Source organism: Penaeus monodon, chromosome 11, assembly GCF_015228065.2.
Source record: "Penaeus monodon isolate SGIC_2016 chromosome 11, NSTDA_Pmon_1, whole genome shotgun sequence".
Classification (NCBI taxonomy): Eukaryota; Metazoa; Arthropoda; class Malacostraca; order Decapoda; family Penaeidae; genus Penaeus; species Penaeus monodon.
Genome location: NC_051396.1, coordinates 33376883 through 33383153, shown reverse-complemented (window position 1 = coordinate 33383153; position 6271 = coordinate 33376883).

Genomic DNA, 6271 nt, shown 5'->3' with positions numbered 1-6271 from the left:
TAATGTCATCTTCTTTTTCACCATGGCTCCAGGAGTAGCTTCCTGGCCCATGGTAACGCCACAGCCAGTGCCAAGTCCTCGAGGAAGTCAGGCAACGTCCCCACACCAACCAACTCCTTGCTCCCCGACGACTCTTCTGGATGCTCCACTTCCTCACAAGTGCCCAGCTTTGCACCAGCTGGAACCTTCCGGGCCTTATCGGAGAAGTTAGCTACCAACACTGTAACTAACCCCTCCCCTGGTCCAACAAGGCTCCGCCCAACCGCTACGCCATCAGCCAGCTGCAGGTTTTGAATGGGCTCCACGCATCACTCTTGACAGTCGACACCAGATTCTAGACTCTGTCCTGGGGGCAATGTGCAGTCGCTCAGCCGTAACTACCTCTGCACAGCCAACCTCTGGAAGCAAGGGCACATCTTCACCGTGCACCCTCACCAGCTTCTGTCCAAGGTCGACACACGCCTTACTCTGCATCAGGTAGTCAAGGCCCAGCAAGCAGTGCTCGTCCAGATTGGCCACATACACCAGCAGCCGCTGCACCGTGCTGCCCACGCCAATACGAGCCTTCACTGGTCCCTTGAGCTGCACACAATGCCCCGTGACACCACACAGTCTCTGTGGTGCATCTGGAAGTTGCATAGTGGCCAACATATCAGGCCGCACTAGGGTCTTCTCAGCCCCAGTGTCCACTGACAGGCGGCATGGCTTCCCATCTACTGAGCCCTCCACCTGCATCGTGCTGGTTCGACGGCAGCTTACCCAAGTCGGGGCCCGGGAACCGGGGACGGCTGGGTTTCGGCCCCCTTCTCCAGCCTGTCCGAGTTTTCCTCCTGTACCACTTCCTTAGCCTTAGGACATGCACTCGGATGGTGACCATACCTGCCACAGTCCTTGCAGCACTTCTGGAAGGCATCAGAATCCGTCTGGTTGAGAGGATGTGTTCTCCGCTCCCTCCAACACCGACTACGTCTGTGCCCTTCCTTACCGCAGCCCCAACACAAGCCTTGAAAAGTGCTCGGGGTCACCTTCCTCAGTGCTATCTTCTCCACTTTAGCCTTCCGGCCCCAGAGGTCACAGCGGGGCTGAGCAGCCGGCCCTAGGCCACTGGTTGCCTTCAGGAAGGCCTCGAACTCCAAGGCCCTCGCCAGCGCCACCTGCAGGTCCTCAGGGTGTGCCTGCTTGACATAGATTTGCAGCTGCTGGTCCTGTAAAGCGTCAACAAAGAAATCGCAGGCCAGGACCACAATCATCTCTTCCGCAGCCGCAGGGTACGACCTCCTTACCAGCGCCTCCACATCCTGCCCAGCTGGGACAATGTCTCGCCACGCTCACGAGTCCGCTTCTTCAAGTGGGCCCGATATACCTCGGCCTGGTGCTGGTGCCCGAAACGGCGTTTCAAAGCCTCTGCCACGCTGGTGTAAGAGGCCTGTTGGGATGCCGGCAGATGCCCAAACACTTCCACCACGGGGCCCCTTAGCGCTGTTACCAGCTGCAGGGCCTTCTCTTCCTGGCTCCAGCCCTGGGCAGATGCCAGCATTTCAAATTGGGCGACATGTGCCTCCCAGGCCACCTTCCCGTCGTACTCAGCTGGCTTACGCCTCACAGAATGTCTGGAGGCCGAGAGGCTGCAGGGTGGAGAACGCGTGCCGTGAACTAACACGCCCGGGGGGGAGGAAGGGGTGAGGGAGGCAACGAGGCGGGTTGACCGGGTCCGAGTTTTGCGGCCACCTATACCCAAGGGAGCGGTTCCGATGGGGCCCCAGCCTTCTGCAGCGACCACTGGCTCCGACACGACGCTGCGAGGCCCGGGGGTTTCCTGCCACGGACCCCAGGCAGACCCCAGTAAATCTGACACTCTCGCATCTGTTGCCAGAACCTCGTCTGCCTTCTCTGCTTGCAACTTACTATCTCATGACGCCGCCTTTCCACCTTCACTTCCTCCCTCAGGCCCTGAACCTCGCCCTTCAGAGTCTGCACCTCCTCCATCAGTTCACTCTTCACGCTGTTGCAGGCCTTGTCGGTTTACTGCTGAGCTTCCATCTTCACAGATGCAAGATTGCTCTGTAGCACCTCAACAAGTCGGCAGAACTGTTCCTCTGCCTTCCTTGCCTGCATCTCGACGAGATGGTGCGCCTGCTCGTGTGCCCTCTGTGCCTGCTCTTCTGCCCTTTGTGCCATTTCCTTCCTCATACCGGCATACATGGCAGTGATCAGGTCCATCTGGCTCGGCTTCACCTCACTCGTGCCTGCCTCAGTCATAGCCTCCTCTCCCTCATGGCTACCGCCATCTTTGGACGACATGATAAATCGGCGCGTCTCACTGATCAAATATCACAAATCCCACTTCTGACACCAACTGTTTTCGCCGACCGCCTCGTCTCTCTGCCACCAACACAAGGCAGGCTAGCAGACGGCGTGCTATCCAAGGTCGTGAACACTGAACAGCTCCAAGAGGCACCGAGCACCACAGCGTCTTTCCTTTATTTCCACAAGTTATTTACCCGTACACTTTTCTATAGGCACAATACAGGGGGGAAACCAGCATGTCACACAGCACAATACAGCTTATAACAGGGCAAAACAAGGTTTATCTCAGGTCACAAGGCACACACGAGGTCTTCACAGGAGCAGCACCCACTGCGTCTCTCGCTTGTTCCTTCGCTCCTCCGCTCTATATATATAATATAATATATATATATATATATATATATTTTATATATATTATATATATATATATAAAATAATATATATATTTTATATTTTACACACAAAAAACAGTAGCGTTGGAAAGGGACACACCGTACACACAACTTATTTTCCGCCAGCTCAGTCGGCATTATTTTTGCACACATCCCTGGCGTATATTTGCGTACTGTGTGTGGACTGTCATGCATGGGCCTTGTATTGTCAATAACTGCAGGGAGAGAAAAATAACAATAAGGCGGCGCGATTGTACATCAGTACAATGAGAAGTTGGCATGACAACACATATTGTATGATTACAGAACTATATAATTGATATAACAGATTATACGCTGCAAACCCGAGTTAGGAAACGTCCCGGTACCTAAGATAAGAATAAATATTTTTTTTATAGATTAAAACCACCTTCATTTAATAACTGTCGCTTTTTATAAACATTATGATAATTTACATAAAAAATCCTCCCTGACCAGGCCTCGAACCTAGGTCACTCCGGGTATGAAACTGGAGGGCCAGTATTAAACCAACCATGCCACACAACCCACTAAAAGAAGTGTGCAACTAAGATCTAAATAGCTCCATAGACATTGCCTCTCTACTCATACATGAGTAATGATAGTGAGGTTTTACACACATTCCCCGTGGGCATTCAGTGGGAAATTTTTTTTAGAAATTCGAAACCGAAGACAGATGTACTGAGGGATATCTATGAAAGACGGAATAATGCAACGCCGTATGATATAGCTATATAACAGTCCTCCCTGACCAGGACTCGAACCTGGGTCACTCCCGGTATGAACCGGAGGGCCAGTAATAAACCAACCATGCCAAACGACCCACTAAAAGGAGTGGCACTCCGGTTTCATACCCGGTGTGACCTGGGTTCGAGGCCTGGTCAGGGGATTGTTATATATTTATATCAATGCGACATTGCATTATCCCGTCTTTCATAGATATCCCTTAGTACATCTGACTTCGGTCGAAATGAATGTGTCAGACACAATATCCCTCATTACCAATAGCCCTTAAATTTCCCTACTTTTTCATGTTTCCCTCAACTCAGTGAAGGTGTTTCTTTTAAAATATCCATAAATGAAAATATTTATGAAATTGGATAATTTATTTTTTTTTGTCATCAGTCGTGAAACGCTACACACGCACGTGGAGGAAGTATAAGAAAACAGCTGGTTACAGAACTATTATAGATTTTTTTGTTAATCAAATCGAACAGCTAATGATTACTGCCCCAATAAATCTCAGTGGCCGCTTCTATTGATTTCGATAAAAGAGCCTGTAAAGGTTTCATCTGACTGGGATTTTTTTTTTTTTTTTTTTTGCTATTGCTATTGTTTTTCATTATTCTTATCATTATTCACTTTTATCTCTTATTCTCACCTTCTCTCTCTATCAATCTTTTTTTAGAAATCATCAGCACTACATCAGGGTCTTACTGAGCTGCATTACGTCGTCATCTTGTGATACTTTATATGCTTCATTCAGTCCCCTGTAATCTCCTGAATTTTGAAGTGGGCAAGGCCAAAGAGCAAGGCAAATTAGATGGAACAGGGAACAGGTCACAGTGAATCGACTAAAAAAAATTAAGTGAATTGTCGAAAGGCTGAAGTGGGAGAGACTGAAAAAATCTAGTTGAAAACTGTCAGAGTTCATAAGGCTGAAGTTAGATTAATGGAGAACAAAGAATTTGAAGATGATGAGACAGATTTTCAAGTGGGTAAGACCAAAGAAGTTCGGAGTGGATGAGACTAAAGAGTAAGTCGGAATAGACAAGACCAAAGAAGTGGGAGTGGGCGTGACGGAAATATATGTCAAGGGAGATGAAACAGAGAAAAAATTAAGGTCAAGATACCAAAGGAATTCGAAGAGACTGAAGAAGTCGAATTGTCGAGGTTAATGACGTCGAAGTCAACAAAGGCCAAAAACTCGAAGATTTCTGTGGACTTAAATGAGAACAAAGCCAGTTGACTTGGCTCCCACCAAAGAACTTGAAATTAGTGAATTTGAGGAAGTTGATGAGACTGAAGACATTAAAGTGATTAGGCAAAATAAGAAGCTATAACACTGAAGAAGCTGAAGTCACAAGCCAAAGGGAAAGGAGATCCCAAATAACTGAAGTTTACAAATCAAATTTATTTATGTCTATAGACCGAAGAAGATTAAGTTCATAAGATTGAAATAGATGACAAGACTTCAGAAGTTAGTCAGTGACCGGAACAAATGGATCAACAAATCTGATGAAATGGATGTGACCAGTGGTAGAGGAGGCACCCACCTGCACAAACACTCACTCTGGTAGGTGCCTCCTCTACCACCTGGTCACATCCATTTCATCAGATTTGTTGATCCATTTGTTCCGGTCACTGACTAACTTCTGAATCTTGTCATCTATTTAAATCTTATGAACTTAATCTTCTTCGGTCTTATAGACATAAATAAATTTGATTTTGTGACTTCAGTTATTTGGGATCTCCTTCCTTGGCTTGTGACTTCAGCTTCTTCAGTTTTTATAGCTTCTTATTTTGCCTAATCACTTTAATGTCTTCAGTCTCATCAACTTCCTCAAATTCACTAATTTTCAAGTTCTTTGGTGGGAGCCAAGTCAACTGGCTTTGTTCTCATTTAAGTCCCACAGAAATCTTCGAGTTTTTGGCCTTTGTTGACTTCGACGTCATTAACCTCGACAATTTCGACTTCTTCAGTCTCTTCGAATTCCTTTGGTATCTTTGACCTTAATTTTTTCTTCTGTTTCATCTCCCTTGACATATATTTCCGTCACGCCCACTCCCACTTCTTTGGTCTTGTCTATTCCGACTTACTCTTTAGTCTCTCCACTCCGAACTTCTTTGGTCTTACCCACTTGAAAATCTGTCTCATCATCTTCAAATTCTTTGTTCTCCATTATCTAACTTCAGCCTTATGAACTCTGACAGTTTTGTCAACTAGTTTTTTTCAGTCTCTCCCACTTCAGCCTTTCGACAATTCACTTAATTTTTTTTAGTCTGATTCACTGTGACCTGTTCCCTGTTCCATCTAATTTGCCTTGCTCTTTGGCCTTGCCCACTTCAACTTCAGGAGATCTACAGGTGGGACTGAATGAAGCATATAACAGTATCACAAGATGACGACGTAATGCAGCTCAGTAAGACCCTGATGTAGTGCTGATGATTTCTAAAACAGATTGATAGAGAGAGAAGGTGAGAATAAGAGATAAAAGTGAATAATGATAAGAATAATGAAAAACAATAGCAATAGCAAAAAAAAAAAAAAAAATCCCATGTCAGATGAAACCTTTACAGGCTCTTTTATCGAAATCAATAGAAGCGGCCACTGAGATTTATTGGGGCAGTAATCATTAGCTGTTCGATTTGATTAACAAAAAATCTCATAATAGTTCTGTAACCAGCTGTTTTTCTTATACTTCCTCCACGTGCGTGTGTAGCGTTTCACGACTGATGACAAAAAAAAATAATTATCCAATTTCATAAATATTTTCATTTATGGATATTTTCAAGAAACACCTTCACTGAGTTGAGGGAACATGAAAAAGTAG